The 19,825-nt window shown below is 37.6% G+C and overlaps 1 protein-coding gene across 1 annotated transcript in view; it reads left to right on the top strand.

The window, feature by feature from the left end:
* The window catches only part of Macc1 (MET transcriptional regulator MACC1), a 213,360-nt gene that overhangs the window by 138,653 nt on the left and 54,882 nt on the right, over positions 1 to 19,825 (top strand). The gene's annotated exons all lie outside the window — the stretch shown is intronic.

A 19,825-nucleotide genomic window follows, 5' to 3' on the forward strand; every position in this document is an offset into this window, starting at 1 on the left:
ATAATGAGGAGTGCATATACATGCACGTGGAGATGTACACACATGTGAAGGCCAGGCGTGGGTTGTCTGCCTTTATCATTTTCTGCCTTATATTTTGAGACAAATTTTTCTCACTGAATCTGGTGGTCACTGATTTGGGCCTAGTAGGTAAAGTGCTTAATGTAAAAGCACAGAAACCTGTTTCACAATAAAGATCTGTTTGGGGATGCAGAGACAGGCAGATCCCCAGAGCTCACTAGCCAAACAGTCTAGCCAAATAAGTACACACATGCACCCCCTACCCCACCCCCAACATACTCACAAAACAGACAAATAAACAAACAAACAAAACTAACCAGAATATAATCATTTCATAAGGACACTGAGCAATAATGACAAAGTTTTCAAGCTTGGTAGCCTAAAGAGAGACAGTAACACCTTGGGCCATTGGAAATAAAGAGAAATGGATATGCAAGCAGAAAGGGAAACTATATCATTCATCAGAAGAAAAGGTAGTTACAGGGCAGCCAGAGGCATAGCAAGGAGAGCAAGTACCGCAAGAACAAGACCTAGCTCCAACCTTCCTCCTGTCCCCCTCCAGCACACAGGGCTATAGGAAACCTTTGGGAAGACACGCCAGCTTAGCTAGAAAGTGACTTTCTGTTGGGGTTCTCGATTGATTACTATGACCACCTCGCTCACAGGTATACAATGCTTCAAAATAAGGGATAAATTAAAGATTGATTTCTCAGAAGCAATAGAAATATTTTCGTCTCTAATCAAGAGATGGGATGGTTCTTTGTTTTTGTTGTTTGTTTGTTTGTTTTTCAGGAACAATAGAAGAATTTTGTACATTTCCTTTTTCTAATATAGAAATAAATTAATTCAAATGTTTCTCTAAAATATAGAATATTTGAAGATAGCTATCATACAGATTTGTGTATTTAAGTCTCAAATTCAGAAAAGAATAACATTAAAAACAAAAGAAAAAAAGTGTTCCTTAAGCCTACTCTTCTCCAAGCTCAAGGACCATACTCTCTTTTGTGCAGATCTCGGCAGAGTATGTTTTTGTCTTACAATTTTTTAAAGTTTTTATTTTTTCCACTGCCATGTGAGCATATCTACAGAAAATGTATAGAATTGCCTTGGATGCTTAGGCATTTTATGTAGACATTAAAGTGTACATTATTCACTTTTAACTCCCTCTTTTCTCTTAACATACTTTTGAGATTAATCTAGGTTGATTCTACAGAATTTCCTATTAATTCCTACAACTTCATTTTGTTATAATGAATAAAACTGTAATCTACTCTATCACATTCTCTTACAAACTTCAGAATTACCCCAGAGAATGTTTTTGGGAATAGATTTGCTGAGCCAGAGATATATTTGTCTTGTTTTATGAAATACTGAGGAACTGTGTTCCAACATGTTTATACTATATTGTTTCCCCAGCCAAAATCAGACTTCCTGTTTGTTCCTGTTATGGGCAAGTTTGTTGGTGAAAATGGAATCAAATAATCTTCCTGGGTTAAAGGAAAGTGAGGCACTCCTGTCATTTTGGAGATTCTGATATTTTTGGAACATTTCAATATCTAAAACATGGTGAACAATTTTATTTCAAATTAACTCCTTTCTTTCTTAGTTGATGTTGCAAGAGATTGACTGACTTTTCCTTTAAATGACATTTAGTTTTGTTATAATTCAATTAATAGCAATAATGATATTAATAGTAATGCCTAACATTACTAGAATACTTACACATGTCAAATACTGCATTAAATGCTTTACCTCATTTAGTTATTTTTGAGAGGCAGATAATAGGATTTTTTAATAAATATTTTTATTTTATAGTTAATTTAATTTTACATGTCAGCCACGGATTCCCCTGTCCTCCCTCCTCCCACCCCCCCAGTCTTCCCCCCAATCCACCCCCCATTCCCACCTCCAATAGTTTTTATTTAGATAACATCAAAGAGGCAATCTTGAAGGATTCAAATAAGTGCTATTTTTTTTAACTGAAGAGACTTTAAATTTGCCTAGTAAATACCAAATTTCATGCTTACCATTTGACCAAACTTTACAAAACTTTGTATACTTGAGAGAGGAAATTAAAGAGGTAAAACTTGGAGTGTGGTGGTATTGTGTTCCCCAAAATATTGTGTACCCTAATAAATTTATCTGGGGTCAGAGAACAGAACAGCCACTAGATACAGAGGCTAGAAAAATGGTGGCACTCACACCTTTAATCCTAGCATTCCAGAGGGAGAAATCCATCTGGGATCTCTGTGAGTTCAAGGCCACATTGGAAAGAGCCAGGCATGGTGACACATGCCTTTAATCCCAGGGAGTGAGTCTTTAATCTCAGGGAGTGATGGTAGAAAGCAGAAAGGTATATAAGGCGTGAGGACCAGGAACTAGAAGCATTTGGCCTGGTTAAGCATTTGGCTGGTTAAGCATTTGGCTAGTTAAGCATTCAGGCTTTTGAGCAGCAATTCAGCTGAGACCCATTTTGGATGAGAACTCAGAGGCTTCCAGTTTGAGAAAACAAGACCAGCTGAGGATCCGGCGAGGTAAGGTTAGCTGTGGCTTGTTCTGTTTCTCTGACCATCCAACATTTCACCCCAATAACTAACTGGCCCCAGGTTTGATTTTATTAATAAGAACTTTTAAAATTCATGCTACATTGGAGAGAAGAGCTTTTAGACAATATGGACAGTGGAGACTTATCTGGAAAAGTTAAGCAATTTATTCAAACATTAATCCAACAAATAATTTCTGAGCATATACTGTTTGAGAGCTGAGCTGTTTTGAAATACAGTAGTGATTAAGAAAAACAGCACCACTCCTCATTGCTGACTAAGCTTGGGATGGGGTATTTGGGGAGAGAAAAGCAAAAGCACAAAGGAAAATGACAGAAGCGATGGGTAGCCTGTAAATGTGAAGGTTTTCAAGGGTCAGCCCAAGGAGTATGCACTGTTTCCTGAAGGCAGGGAGGATTCCCTGCAAGTCACTGGGAGGCAAATGGCAGCAGCCATTTTTTATTCATTAAATATTTATACTACCTGCAGTTTGCTTAGCAATGGGGACAGAGGAAGTAAAGCAGTTGTTATGAATTAGAAGTAACAGATAAAGTATAAAAATTATAATGAAATATGAGAATGAAGCCATGGGTTTGCATCAGATAAATGCCTACTTCTGGGTATGGTAGTACGGCCAGCAGAGGGAGGACAAGGTAGGAGATATACCAAGGTATTTTGAAATGTTTGGATATTACTCTTTTAATTTTTAATTTTAATATATAAATGCATTAGGCTTGGTCCATTTAGCGTTACTTGCATATGTATGATTTCAGACTGACCACTTGGTACTAGATAACCAATTAGGGCACTCAGCCCTGGGGAAAACTTTCTTCAGACCTCAGTATTCCTTGGTTGTCTGTGGTTCTTTGTTTATGTGAGATTTCCTATGCTTCCATATTAGCCTGTCTATTGTACTTTACTTGTTCAGGACTTGTTTAGGCCATCATATTGTTGAGGTATTGTGGATGAAGCCTCCCTGTCATTTTTAGGCAACACAATTTTACTGTTGCTAGAGTTTTCCTGCCTGGCCCACAGTCAGGACAAATCTCTCTCACCCGCCAGTCCCAAGCCGCTCAAACCCGATCAAGTAAACACAGACACTTATATTGGTTTCAAACTGTATGGCCGTGGCAGGCTTCTTGTTAACTGTTCTTACAGCTTAAATTAATCCATTTCTATTAATCTATACCTTGCCACGTGGCTTGTGGCTTACCGGTACTTTACATCTTCCTTGTCCTGATGGCGGCTGGCAGTGTCTCCCCGACTCAGCCTTCCACTTCCCAGCTCTATTCTCCTCCTTGTCCCGCCTACACTTCCTGCCTGGCCACGGGCCAATCAGTGATTTATTCATTGACCAATTAGCAACACATTTGACATACAGACCATCCCACAGCATTTTACAGCAGATTTCCTGGCCCCCTAGCTCTTACAATCTTTCTGCCCCCTCTTCGGAGATGTTCCTTGAGCCTTAGGTACAGGAGTTTGGTTGTAGATGTACCAGTTGGGGAAGGGCAACCCATGGTCAGTTGTGATCTGCATTTTGGGCAGTTGTGGTTTTCCGTAATGGTCTCCATCTGTAGCAAAGTTTCTTTGATGAGGGTGAGAGGTACACTTATTTGTGGGTATATGGATAAGTATTTAGAATGTAGTTAGGAAGTGTACTGGTTTAGTAAAGTGGTGGTAGTAGGTTTTCCTCTAAGATCAATGACCTCACTAGCTCCAGATAGTTGACTAAGTTTACAGTACCAGCCATGGTTTCCCTCATGTTGAGAGAGCTTTAAATCCAATTAGAGAGCTGTTGGTTAATGTCAAGATGTGAGTAAACCCTTAGAGATATCTTGCAATGCTGGTCTTTGTTGTGCTTCACAGGCATCACACCTGCAACAACTGTTGGTTGTTTCCCTCCCTTGGAACCTTGCATGGAAACTTCATGTACTATGAAAGCTAGTCCCCAGAGAGGAGGTTTTCAGGTCACATCCATCTCAGATTCTCCAAGTTCTATGTATACTATCTTCAGCAATAAGGACTTATCTTCAACCTCTGGGAGGCAACCAAAGGCAACATCAATAGCCTATATTGTTTTAGAAGTCTCATGTACTCCCCTGGCCAGGATGTTGGATATTCTTAAAGAAGATAGATTTAGCATTTTATAAAAAAAAATACATTTTTTAATTATAAAGGTATTGTCTGCTTACCATAATTAGTTTAAGAATCATGATCCTAATATCAGGAATGGACACCTTTAAGTTTATATGTGTATATCTTAGTCTGTTTGTACCTAAAATAGATATTCAGAATGCTAAGTGACAAAAATGTGTGTGGACTTTTCATCTCATTTTACTACATATTACTAATTGTTATATCACCATTACATATTATTGTACAACAAAGGTTCAGATTAAGGGCAGTGGGGAATTTGTTGCAACAGTTTCTTGAGAACAATGTAGAACCTTCACAAAAGAAGTGATACTAATGATGGAGTGTGATGGGAATGCATAGAAATTAGTGGATTAAGAAGAATGCCTGAAGGGCAGGGAAGGGTCAGATTGATTCTAGATGATCTCACACTTTCTCATACTGGTATCATATTGGGTGGGTAATAGTGTAATTGTTCCTTTAGATAGGAAGACAGGAACAACAGGTTTTGGGGGAATGACCCTAGGTGATTTGAGTTGAGCCTGGTGGACTTTGACATGTTGTGGTCTTCCATACAAGGAAGTAACTGGGCAAGTTTTGAGTTAGAGCATACATGGATTAGATATGGGTATGGAAGGTGTAGCTGCCTTCATCGGCATTGGTGTGATTGTCTTTTCCAGTTGGTGCCTCTGACAGAGCAACAGCCAAAGTCAAGAATGAATAGGAAAGGGCAAAGAAATAGGGGAAGTCCTACCTAGAACAGAGTCAGTGAACAAAAACATGAGAACTTTTCAAGAATGGAGAAGTTGGACGTGTGTGTTACAGAGAAGTCAATGAAGAATGAATGATGTCCTGTAAGTTTCATTGCCAATCTCATCCAGAGTGATTTCTCCAATGTTGCAGGAACAGATATCAGGTGACACAAGACTTGTGTTTCAGGAAAATTACACTTGGGGCAGTGGATAGAATGCCTTACAGAAGAAAAAAAAAAAACCAATAAAACGAGGAACTAATGTAATTGGAAGAGGATTCTAGAAGGGGACAATAAAGACTAAACCAGAGCAGAAGTCACAGCATCAATAAAAAGAGACTGAGGCAGTTGATTTGTTGACTTGATGGCTTTTGTATATGAGGAAGGCTGAGGTTAAGGGTGCTCTAAGATTTTAGTTGGAAATGAATGTGAAGATTGCAAATCAGTCAACAAAGGCAGAGTGATGGTGGAAATGCGGTAGGGAGAGCTGTGGTTTGAAGTTTATTTGGAGGTGCACACAAGTGTGAGAGGCATTCTCAGAGAAGCATCTTGCAGGTGAATGTCAAGGTTCTGCAGTTCAGGGGAAGGATTTAGGTGAGATTCAAATACCAATAAACTTTTCCTATAAAAGCTGAGATTTGGAATAAGGAAGAAAGCTGGAGCATGAACATGAGAAGAAAAGAAGTAAGGCATACTTTAGAAATAGTTAAATAAATATGTAATAGAGAAGAACCCACTGCAGGGAACAGGGAAAGAAATGATTAAGTAACATCAGGGAAATTACTGGAACACTAGCTCAAGAAAGCAGATGAGAGAGCATTAGACAGCCAAGGTCAAGGCCAAATCAGACAACAATCCAAGAGAAGCAGGAAGAAAACCAAGCAGGTAATCTGGACTTCTTCTAATTCTTCTCTCCTCTTGGAAAAGCTCTGTGATATTGTGATTTATATCTTCTCCAAGTAACATTTTCAAATTTTTCCCCTTTTTTTGGTGCATGCTATTAAATATTTACAGTGGATTCTGTGAAATCGATTTTAATTTATTTTCTTATTAAATGAATTCATAGGAAATATTTTATGATTTGGCTACATTGCTCAAAAATGACCCTCTTTGACACCATGAAAATATATGACAGGTAAAGCTTATATACTTCCCTTCATAGTTTTCTTTTTTGCAATTTTCAAGAAAATGAACTATTTTAATGTCAGAAGTGATATTGAGGCATATATTAAAGTGCATTTGAGAAAATTTTTCCCTTGATAAGCATAGCATAGATTTAATTCTAGATCTACATATTGGGGTCATGGGGAAAACCTCTTAATGCTTCTATAATCAGAAGTAGGGAGTTTTAATCAGTGTTTGCAATCTTACTAAGTTGGTCATTCTCTTTTTGAATAGTTTTAATAATCAGGGGAAAGTAACAACTATTATTTGCTATTAAGTAATGCAATCTAATTTTTGAAGTACAATGGTTAAATCTTTCTTATTGTCACATTACTTATGAACTTATATGATGAACAATTTTTTATATGTTAGAATACTGCTCATGTTTAAACCTATTTTGTCATCTTGTGTATAAACAAAGTGTCACAAATTATCTGCTTACTGGATAACACAAACTCCCATGTTCACTCATGTTTTTAGAGGTTGGTGTTATTAAATAATTAGTTGATTATATATTTTCTACTTAGACTTGGGTTGAAGTTACAATGTCTTAGGCTGTCAAAATTGAAAAATAGAGGCTGGGGATATTGTGCAAACAGAAGGACTTAAAAAACACTAAAAACACAGCAAGCAAATGTAGGCTTCAATATATTTCCTAATATCCATGCATGGATTTTTAAAAAAGTATGTTATTGGGCCAGTGAGATGGCTCAGTAGGTAAGGGTGCCTGTTGTTAAGCCTCACAACTTGAGATCAATCCTCAGGACCCATGCGCTAGAAAAAGAACCCACTCCAGTAAATTGTCTTCTGAATGTGGGCAGTTGCATGCATGAATTCATATGTGTATACACATACCACATAGACACACAGACACAAAATAAATAAGTAAAATGTAAAAAAAATGCTTAATGTTGTTTCGTATTCTTGGGTGTCAAACCATATCAGGCAGGTACCCTACCATTCATCTGTGTACCCAAAGTCATTCTTACATACAAAGTAATTCCATAGAGTATAGAAGCACATACATATTTTATGTTTCATTATGCAAATGCAGCATATCTAGCTCCCACTACTTTACTACTTACATTGAGTGATGGAATCCTATTGCTTATGAAGGTACACTAATACATTTACCTTAATTCTTCTAATATTAGTAAAAACTTCGGAGTCAGAAATTGAGATAAAAACCTGATAAATTCAAAGGACAGAGGAGGAATGATCAGCTGACCCCACTCTCCATGTTTCCCAGATGGAAAAGCCTGAAAAATCTTCCCAAGCTCCTTCTTATCTCTTTCTGTCTCTTTTTATCCAGCTTCTCAGTCCTCCAACATATCTATGTCTATTTCTGGTCAGCCAATCACTGAGTCTACCCTTTGATTCAAGATTTAACTTTTTTGGCACATTGGAGTGGCACTGTGAACAATTCTCCCATAACGGTACACCTTTCTTAAACTATGGTGATCATGCATTTTCTAGTATTTGATGATAATTACCAGAAAGCCAATTTTGATCAGCAGTGATCATTTTTGCACAGGAACACAATGTAAAGGGGGGAAAATTAGCTCAGAGTCTAGGACAATTGATTTCAGATACCTTAAAGGGATCTGGCAAAAATCCCAGCTGGAAACATTTTTATAGCATTTAAAATGAATTCCACCTGCAGCTAAACTTCAAGTGCAAACAGACATGAGGAATTTGTGAGAATAATTTCAGAAGGCAATCCCAGTCCTGAGAAGGGGAGATGAAGGATACAGTTCTTTCATGCCAGCCTAGAGGATGTGGCTTCCTGAAAGGCCAATGTTTCTCCGCTAGCAATCTGAGCTCCAAGAGGTATGGTTGACTTAAGAATTGGATGCCTCACCTACTTCACAAACATTGCTGAAAAGCTTCTGTGGCTCTCCCAAAATGTGGGTACGGTGACATATAGGACACACACACACACACACACACACACACACACACACACACACACACACACACATATCACATACCACATTAGCATCAGCATTAGCAGTGATAAACATCAGCCAGGTTTATACTAGTGGACCAAACACAACTTGTTTGTTTGTTTGTTTGAGATAGGGTCTCTCTACATAGCCCTGGCTGTTCTGGAACTCACTGTAGAGACCAGGCTGTCCTTCAACTCTTCACCTGCCTCTGCCTTGTGCTTAGATGAAAGGGATGGGCACCATGCCTGGCCTCAAAGGCAACTTGAAATTCAAGTAGAATACAAATGTTCTGTTCTGTTCTCCACTTTCCTTGTCCTTTGGCTGTGGAGTCATCAATAATCCAGCAACTTGAGGCTGTGTGGTGGGACAGGTACTGTAGGAAAGCATAGAAACAGGATTTATCTTCTACCCAACTCCCAAAAGGCTGTAGATCCTCATGGTGGGGAGGTTGATCTACACCAGGAGCTTGGTATGCTGGTAGAAAGTTCCCTGAATGACAGCCACATAAAGATAGAGAATCCATTTTAGTCTACTTACAAATTGCAAAAGAAAATACTTTTTGATTTAGAAGTTCCTAACTTGTTTACATGTATCAGATAGTAATGCGAACTTTATCCTGTTTACTGTCTAATAATTCTGGTTTTAGAAACATGATATAGGCTCGATGTTTAAGCAGGTAGGCATGGTCGTCTTCATTGTCAGCTTGAATAGCTTTGGAATTCCATGGAAGCTGCTGTTTTCTGTAAAGGCTTTCTTGTTTGTTTCAGAGAGAACTGTGGTAAAAATCCTTTCCCCCCAAGTTGTTTTGTCAGAGCACTTTATCACAGCAACAAAAAAAGAAAGAAGACAGTTGTTCTTTACAAATGAAAATGAATAAAATTCATCTTGAAAAATATTGCTTCATATCAAATATCTCACACTGTGAAGCAAGCGCCTTCATTTTAGGGGGGAGGGGCGTAGTACAGGAGTCAATGGGAAGAAAGTAAAAGGCAGGCATGGGGTTGCAGCACTAAAATCCCAGCACTAGGGAGGCTGAAGCAGGAGAAAATGAGTGCCAGTCCTGGCCACACACTGACTTCAAGGCTCAATTTGGTGAGATTCTGTCACAAGAAAAGGTGGTTAATTTGCTGTAAGTGAGATGTAAAACCTGCTTCCTTTCCAAGAGGACAGGTTGAGTCTACCTAATCAATTCTCCTCACCATATGGGTCTACAACTATTCTGGAATTGAGAAGCGGGTATGGCCTGCTTCATCTCTTGCCTACCATACCTCTCCTATTACCCAGCCTCTATCTGGCTGATGGAGTTTTGATGGCTCCACAGTCAGAGGATAAGGAAGCTGGAGGAAAACAGAATATTTGTATTCTACTTGAATGACTGAAAGTAGTCTTTGAAGTAGCCTTTGGCCCTTAGTTAGTTAGGCAGGCATGGATTGGCATTTTTTGGATGCAGAATGTTAGTGAAAATACTCATCAATGATGTGGAATGACCACTGGACCCATTGGAATGGATGCTGGCTAGAATATGTCACATGTCTACTCCTATGAACATCCATTTTCCCTGAAACAGAAGAAAGACAGTAAAGTATTTCCTGGTGTTTGTGAAATTTTATTAGTGGATTACACCGTGTTTCTAGGCTGGGGTGGCTGGAAATGGTTTAGGAATCTGATGCTGTACTCATGGAAATGTTTTCCCTGGACTGAGTACTGAGTGTTGATACATTGCTTCAGCTGCCCTCTTATGCAAACAGCACTGCTTGATTTCTTACATCTTGGGCTAAATCTGGCTGTTTGCTCAACTCAAAATTCCCTGTGATTAACCTATGCACTCTTGCCTGTTGCAATTTGACAACAATTTCCTTTCTCTTCCAGGATTTGTTGTCGTGAGCTGTACATTGGTTGAGATGATTAATACAAAAGGTCTTTTGGTGACCTCTCATTTCTTTGGTGTCATGGGGGTGTTTTCTTCAGTGTTTATTGTTTTGAACTGTAATTTCATACTGTTTGCTAATAGGAGAGGTTTTTTTCTGTAGCTATTTTTTATAAGTTTTTAGATGAGCATATAATGTGTGTAGCTGCATGTATGTTTGTGTGTGTAGAATACAGGCACTGGCTTTTTTTTGTTCTTTTTGTTGTTCATGACTGTACAGGCAAACTCATTGGATCTTTAAAGCTAAGTTTGCGTGGGTCCCTTTCTTTTATGAAAATGTGTACAGCTCATTACTTTCTTCTTGAATCACTTTCTCATTACCTTCTGGCTCAAACACTGCCCACATTCTCCCACATGCCCTTTGGGTGCAATCTGTCCTTTGTTTTGGATAACTGCTCTGGTGTTACCTACTTTCTACATGAGAGTGGACAGAAGAAGGTCACATTTTGCCAATAGTTTATATGGGAACCTATTTTCCCCTTTAGCAACTAATAATTTTCCCTTCTACTTACAGCTTTTGTGTACAAGCTTCATATGAGCTGTATAATATTTCTACATCTGTGTCTTAGCAGCACATGGTGCAAAGAACATTGGCTGCTTCTCTTCTAAGACATTTCTAAGGATTAATAAAACACAAGTGTGAGATGACAGACTCTCCACAAATTCAAATTCCTATGGTTAGCCACCTTTCCTTTCTACTGCCATCCAAACACTAGACCTCACAGAGGATTTGGCATTGAGAGTAAGCTTTGCATTTTAAGAAGTGTTTTATAGTGCCTGTTTGTTTAGATAGCTTCTTTTTCTGCACAGTCTCAGGATCACATTTATGTGGAGAAAGGATTTGTTAAATGCTCTCAGTAGTATTTGCTTTTCCAGTAACTCTTCATTGTTTGCCTGTTCAAACTACTATTATTTTATCCTCATTATGTCTTCAATTTGAAGGGTTTGTCCTGTGTACAGTCTATCAGGGTTCATGGGATTTATTATTTTGACTGAATTAATTGGATATTATGTATGTTATTTACCTATACATTAATGTCCTAAAATAAAGTCAGGACTGGGGACAGGTTGAAGAGAGGTTGAAGTCTGGAGAGAGAGCCTGAGAGTGAAACCTAGCCTGGGGGCCAGCTTGAGGAGCTTATCAAGACACAACTGGGTAATCGAAAGGTGGAGCCTGTACAGAATGTTTACTGGTCTGGGTAAACCTGAAATATTTACATTGGCCAACGTCTCATCCTTCGTGCCTTTCACCAACTGATGAGGACTACCTGATATACTAAGCTATAGGCACAGAAGTATTTAGTATAAAGGGAAGTTTGATGCTATACCCACTTTATACCCACTTGGTGAAATAATAGCAGTAGGTTCACCTCCTGGGTCCATGAGCTCCCTAACCCTGAGTTCTTGGCACAATTAATAGCATTAGGCATGTTTCCTCCTATGGAGCAGAAAGTGATTGTTGCCCCCGTAATATTTGTGCCACTCTTGCACCCATGGCATAACTTGCTATGCTTGTCATTCTACTTCACACTTCCTAGTTGTTGATGGTCCACCACAGCCACCACCCCAACAACCTACATAACACCTTCCAGTAATGTGAAAGCTAGCCAACAGGGAGGAACTCCCTGGTCAGCATCAGTTTGACTTTTCTATGTCCTATGGCAAAAATGTGTGGTGTCTTCAGCAATTTGTCTTATCATTGAGTTCTGTTGGGTAACGTAGAGCAGTGACAATAGCCCATATTGTATTATGGTTCTCTGGGACACCACTGATCAACAACATGTAGCTTATGCCTGGCACCAGGCTTTTCATTTGGCAACCTGTGGCTTCATGAGGAAAATTATCTCCTCTTTAGAGCAATTCCAATTAAACTCTTTTATATGAACATATTTGTGTGCATGTTTGTATATAATATATGTCGATATGAAGTTTATAAAATAGCAGGTTTTCATATGGCATTTTCAAACATCTTTAATGTTAGCTGTCCCTCCTGCAACCTCCTCATCTGGAGTAGGAGCAATAATTGCCACTTTGCTGTACTGTAGTCTACATTTGGAAAGAGAATAAAAGCTCAGCTCCCTTCCTCTGGCATCGCTGAGCTATGCATCAGAATCTGGCCTACCTAGCAATTGTTTTCCCTTATCTACATTTATTTCTGTCACTTAAAATGTTATTTTCTAAGGCTTAGTGATTTAAAATTGGAAAATAAACAAGACTAAAGAGGTTTAAAAATACTCAGAAAACTGTTATTTCATGGAAAACTGTTATTTATTGAGATCTTTTGATAAGACTCAATCACTGTGTAGCCCAGATTGGCCTGGAGCTCTTAACTGCCTCAGCCTCCCATGTACTGAGATTGCAAGTGTATGCTACCATGCCTGGCAACTCTTCCTTTTAAATGGAACCATGAACATCATATGAATGAGAACTCTTTATTTCACAGATGGAAACATGACTCTCAACAGTCAAGAAGTGGCTGTAGGTATTGGGAACCACTTTTTACAAACCTAAATAGATCCTGCTGTCCTACCACTCCATCAATATACAAAATTTTGTCTTAAATGGTGCATTTTTTTCTTTAGAAGTATCTATTGGAACTTTGTGTGAGTGAGTGTGTGTGTGTGTGTGTGTGTGTGTGTGTGTGTGTGTGTGTGAGAGAGAGAGAGAGAGAGAGAGAGAGAGAGAGAGAGAGAGAGAGAGAGAGAACATATGTGTGCCTCTTTCTGTGAAGATGGTAGGTAAGAGGATAACGATGTTGGCTTTTTTACTTCCTGGCTCCTAATGGTCTTACTTTGCCCCTGGTGAGGTAATAGGAGAACAGAAAGATGTCAGACTTCCCCCAGATCCCGAGTTTACCTTCCAAATGACAATTTGGTTTTTCCACATTACATACAACAAAGCAAGAAGTGGTACTGTATAGCCAGACATGCCTTGCTAGCTTGGGTATTATGTGGTTCCCTTGGTCTAGCTGCATCTTTCGATGCAGGATGTATCTTATAAATATCAGAAACTGGTTTCTGAGTATTGGCTGTAACAGGATGTAACTAGATTAGAAAGAAGAAATTGAAAGAAGCTAAGGGCAAAGTTGTATCTCCTGACCATTACCTCAACCTACCAGTTTCATTTCTCCAAATTTCCTTCCAGTTCTTATCATTAATGTATGCATTGCATACTTGCAACTGTGCATCATGTAGACTTTCAACATGATCTTTTCTATTAGACATTATGCAATTTATCAGATAATTAAGGACTTTGTGACTTCTTTTTAAAAGATGACATCATGTCCTAAATTAATAACTTACAATTTATTTAATTATTCCTCTGTTGTAGAACATTTGGGTAATTTTCAGTTTAATTTTCAATCATATATGAAATTTTCTGTCAAAGAGGTTTATAAAAACACAGCTGTCCTTCTGATAATGTTTTTGGAGAAAGGACTGATTACTGAGAATATCCAAAAGCATTTTATGATTATTGATTTGTATTCTCTGGCAAAAGATTTTATATGAAGTTTAAATTTTATAGAGCTTGGTGAGTGGATTTCCTTGGAAGAAGAATATAAAATTATGAACAGACTTCTCAGTAACTCTTACCTTGAGGTCACTCCACAGTGAAAAGCCGTAAGCTCATCCTGTTTGCATTTTTAGGCAGAGACTTCTGGGTACTGTGACAGTTGACCTTTATCAGTAGGAAGTGAGAATTTCTTATCTTTGAAGATTCATGAGCACTCTGTGTTGTAATTTTAATATGCTAGTTAATTCAACTGTGCTTAGAGATTCTGTTTTTATGTGCATTTTTTGGTGAGACTGAGAAATGAAGAAGAGAGAAAGTGAGTCATTTGTTTTCTCAGCTTCTGGGTCTCCTTGGGTGGCAACTGGTAGCTATGGACTCCGGTGCCCATAGCTCAGGAGCCTTCCTTGGTTCCAGAACTGGTGTATTGTCTTTAATGCTTCTGTCCAGTGGTGCTCCCCTGACCTAATCCAGGACCTGTAATCAGAGCCCATGTGTCAGCTCTTAAAATGTGGAATGTCTGATCTACAAGCAGACAGTTCAGCCAGACTATGTTTCTAGATTGGCATGAAACACACCTCACTTTTGACTGCCCCAGCACCTCATCCATGCTTCCAAGGTTTGTAGCGGGGAAGCTTTCTTTGAATCTCCAAGATCTTTTGAGTCACCTTTGAATTGCATCAGTAAGTAGGCCCAGGCTTCTCCCACCCCCTCCTCTCTTTTGTGTCACAGGTCATAGGGATACTAGATGCTTTCTGGAGTTAATATATTTTTTGTTAACTCACATGCTGTTTTTTTGCTCTTTCAGACTTCTAAACACTTTTTAAAACTAATAACCTCTGCTTGAAATATTCCACATGGTTTCCATTTTCCTTACCAAACCCTGACAATATGGTAGGTGTTTCGTTACTGCCAGTCATTTGTAGATAGGAGTGGGAAGTCCAGTGAAGAAGAATACACAGATTAGTATAGTTGATGTGGCAAAAGATGACTATATGATCAAGACATTTATCAAATATGGTTGCATTATTTTCTATGTCTTTTATGTCATCCCTTATTTATGGGCTCTGTGTACAAGAATACCAATTGTTCTTTTCTAGGAATGACTATTTTCACAAAACAGAAAACAAACATTCTTAGGAGCACTACTTATTTTTTTCTTGTCAATGCCACATTCAATTTTGTAGAAGCTGAGGTCACAGGAATATGTCCATTGTTTTTTCTGTCATTAACAGTTCATGTACAGACTCTCACACTAAAATGTGGGTTATTATTAGGAAAAGACACTGCAGTGAAAACAGTTCCATTTTTCTTGATTTAAAAAATAGAAGTAGATCAAGCCAATCAACTGTCTCACCCATTCAGAGGGCCTGATCCAGTTGGGGGCCCCTCAGCCATTGGTTCATAGTTCATATGTTTCCATTCATTTGGCTATTTGTCCCTGTGCTTTATCCAACCTTGGTTTCAACAATTCTCACTCATATAAACCCTCCTCTTTCTCGCTAATTAGACTCCCGGAGCTCCTCCCGGAGCTCCACCCGGGGCCTAGCCGTGGATCTCTGTATCCAGATCCCTCAGTCGTTGGATGGGGTTTCTAGCATGACAATTAGGGTGTTTGGCCGTCACCAGACTAGGTCAGTTCGGGCTGTCTCTTGACCATTGCCAGCAGTCTATTGTGGGGGTATCTTTGTGTAGAATTCTATGAGTTGCCCCTTTGAAGCCATGAACTGCTCCAGGATTTTCATTCTTTAAAACTAGCTGTGCAAGCGTTAAGAATGAGAAAAAAGTACTAGCTGATTCCTTTGAACGGAAGAATTAGCAAAAAGGAATCTTTCTTATTATGCCTTGGCACTTACATTAATTTTCCAATTATACAAAATTTATATTGAGAAAAATTATTTAATATTATCAGATGATAATTTATTAAGTAATATCTGGCTATCAAATATTATGAATATACTAAATAATTAAAATAAAAAATGCTTTAGTTAAAGAAACTTCAAAATTAAATATTTATTTATGAAAGATAACAATAATTAATTTTTATATTGAGCATATAAAAATGTTATAATATATTTGAACAAACATACAAAATCAGATTTTTCTTTTTGTTCCTGATCCTGTGGTTCTAATAGATACATTCTCATGTTAGATTTGATTATTTTCTTTTTATCTTTGTAGGATCATTTATTGATACTCATTCATGTTTTAAGTATCCTCCTTTATTGTTAAGTAAATCTTATATTTGAAAGACTGGCCTTAGTGAAAGTAGAAGTTTGTCCATTGAAGTCAGTACTGCTGAATGCTATGTCGTGTGACTGCCTTTGTAAGCTGAGGTCAAGTGCTGGGACTTGATTTGCAAGCTAGGTCAAGAATAGACTATTATATTTATTAGAGTGGGCCTATGAAAAATGAAAGGACTAGAAAATCATGTTACCAAACACTGAGTGTCAAAATCATCTAGACAAGAAAGTGCCTGTGGTTTTCTTCTCTCTGCTCTTTCAACATAAATACCATTCAACTCAGAGTTAAGTGGCACAAGTTTTAGACACTATATACATTGTAAGCAAACTTACCATGTTTTTGTTTTTATTTTGATGTAATGTTACCCGTGTCATCCTTGGTGACCACCTTTTGAGGATGTTCAGATACTGATAGTTTAGTGGGCATTCACGTATACTACCCTGTCTCAGAGCAAAATAATAATACAGGGTTACACAGTCACAAAATAATGTGTTTGAGTCATATAAATGTTAAATAATGTCACACTGTATTACAAAAGGAACGTATTTGTAGGGGATTTATTGTAGGATTGTGTGGAAAATGATTCATATGGCATTTGCTAGCTATTCATATGTTGGATCAAAAGACATTGAGTTATGCTGATACCCCATTTATGATCTGGGAGTAGTTTAGTTCCAGCAATCAATATTCTCCATGACATTGAATTAATATGCTTATTTTTAAAATTATTTTGAGGCTTACAAATTTGCCTTTTTGCCTGGTGAAAGTTGCCATAAGCATATGGAATTTTAAAATTGCAATGCGACTATATTAAATTGTATACATTTAATCTCATCATTTCATACTTTCAAAATTTATATGTTATTTAAAATTGAGAAATCTGCCGAACAAGGGCAGGCAAATGGAGTAAATGTCACTAAAGCTTTTATACTGTAGTAAAAATTAATTCCCTATAAATCTGTGGCTTAGTTTATTGTTGCTTAGCTTCATTTTTTTTTGTTAGTTTTATTGGGAGGTATGGTGGCAGAACTGACACCTATAAGAGCTGAGAATGATTGAATGACATGGATTTTAAATCCTGTCCATTCCAGGACAAAATGTCAGCTAGTCAGCCTGTCTCAGTGCAAGTTATGTGCCCCTTCAGCATAACATAACTTACATCTACTCACATGTCCTTGGCTAGAGATAATGACAAGGTCCTACCTGACTGCTAAAGTGGGCAGAAAGTTTGTGTCTAAAAACGCAAAGAGGTAGAAATGTTTGCTGGAAGGCATGTGTGGCTGTAACGACTTTAGACACATAAATTATGTGGAGATGTACATCTTTGTGTAATTTTAAAAAATTCTTTTAAAAAATCTTTCCTAAGGAATCCTCACTAAATTCATTCTTCCTTTTTTTTTTCAAACATAACAATTCAAGTTCCTCAAACCAATTATTTGACATTTTTATTTTTGTCATATGAATTCTCCCAAAGTTTCCACATAGTACTTAAATAATACTCCCAGTGGAATTAAATGTAACAGACTCATCTTCCATTTTCAGTATGTTTGACTCTTATTTATTATTTTGCCTTTTTTTTCAATATGATACTGCAGTTTTTTTATTTGTGTTCCTTCCTGACCACAGCCATAACTTCATTCAACCTGACTATGGTTGGGTTCATTAAAATAATAATTTATTTTAGTTTTTAATTACTTGGTGTAATTTAATAACTATCTTATTCTTTTGGACCATTTTTTTTTCTATTGAAGGTTCCCTGGACCATTTATGGTGTTGCTTGTAATAAATTCATCATACTTTATTGAAAATCTCACAAAACATCTAAACCATTCTTTTCTACCTCATAACAATCAGAAATGTTCTCAGCTTATAAGAGTTTATGGGAAGGCCACACAAGGAATTAAGGAAAATGAGCAATGTGAGAAGTCAAAAAATTAGGTTTTACTGATCTGGAACAACTGCATCCTGGGTTCTGCAACTGCTGAGGTGATTTGGCGATAACTCAGATGTCATTCCCTTAGAAGACTCAGGGCTCTCTGCACGAGGGTCCAAAGACTCACTGCACAGGTGGTTCTCTGTGTGTTGTTGAGAATGTGGACTTGGGGCCGGAGTGCTAGGATTCAGCTCCACTTCTGTTCTTTCTCCGAAGTGTGACATTGGGTAAGTAAGTGGTCCTTGTGTACTACAGTTCCTCAACTAGCAGATATTCACAGCAATGTCTTTGATCAGTCCCACAGTGTTGCTGAGAGGGTAAGAGGTAATACAACTGCACCCAACCTTTTCTGGAAAAGCTATTATGAGATAGTGCCCTTAGGAGTAATTTGCCTTAGCCTCTTCCTACTGCTGGATTTTTCTTATTTACAATCTAGTCTCTATTATCTTATTTTACTAGCAATGCTTTAAAATGTTGAAGGTTTTAGTTTTTACTTTCGTCTCTACTTCATCCTACACCCTTTACACAAAAACAGACCCCTTTTCATTATTTTTCTTCAGAGATTAAAGTCTGTCTGGAGGAACACTTACGCTTCCTTCTGAGAATTTTGTGGGCACCCTTTGTTCGTAGCAAGGATAATCCAACCCATTCGAAGGACCTTTCTTAGTTCTTGTTTCTTTTTTTTCACAGTTACATAACATTTTCACTCAGTTTGTTTCCTTCACTGAGTTTAATTTGAGGTGTTTCTTTTGGATATGTTTAAATGCCAGAAGCTGTACATTTGAAAATAACAATTGTAAAATGATCCCTTAAAGCTTATAATGGGTAGTTCCCTAGGATATTAATAGAATTGTAATGAGTGACTTACTTTACTTATTCTTAAAATAACAAGTGGTAAGCTTTACTCAAAGAATCACTTCTTGGTGATTCAGATTTAGTTTTTTTCTATTTCTTAATACCAATACTAATTAATGATCTTTCATAATCTTGACAGAAGGTTGAAGAATGATATGAGTTGTATACTCAATCAGGGAAGACAATGTCTGCTGATCACATTTGAAAGGCCTTCCCCTGATGAACTTCTAAATTCAAATTAATGGTGTTTTGGTCTCAAGACTAACAATTAAATGTGCAACTAAATATTGGACATCATTATCATAATGCTGATCATGATAAAGTTTGAGGAGAATAGGAAAGAAGGTGAAGTATTAGTTAAGATATTTAATTTTCTTTCTTTTTTTGACCAGTTTTCTTTGGTTGACCTTGGTACACAAAGTAATTTGTTGCTTTAGGAGGGAAAATAGTTTAATTTTCTCAAAATTTAATCATTATTTCTGGAAACTACACTCCATATGAAAAGAAAAGCCTTTCTTGTTAGGAGAAACCATGGTGAGCCTGTAAATATATCATGCTGTAAGCCACTGATATCATGTATGCTTCAAACATCTCTAATGTGTGAGAAGATCTATTTTTCCCCCTCTGCTGGTTATTCTTGTGAACAGTTATTCAAAAAATGGCATGGGCATAACTGTACAGACAGAATGCCATGAGCAAGGCAGATCAAGTTAGAAGCTTGTAAACTCTCTTAGCTAGTTCCTGTCCTATCATATTAAGTAAAGTAAATGTCAAGAGCTTTATTCAAGTGTGTAA

The sequence above is a fragment of the Peromyscus californicus genome, unplaced genomic scaffold (genome assembly GCF_007827085.1).
Source record: "Peromyscus californicus insignis strain IS unplaced genomic scaffold, ASM782708v3 Scaffold_15__1_contigs__length_86483966, whole genome shotgun sequence".
In the NCBI taxonomy this organism is placed as follows: Eukaryota; Metazoa; Chordata; class Mammalia; order Rodentia; family Cricetidae; genus Peromyscus; species Peromyscus californicus.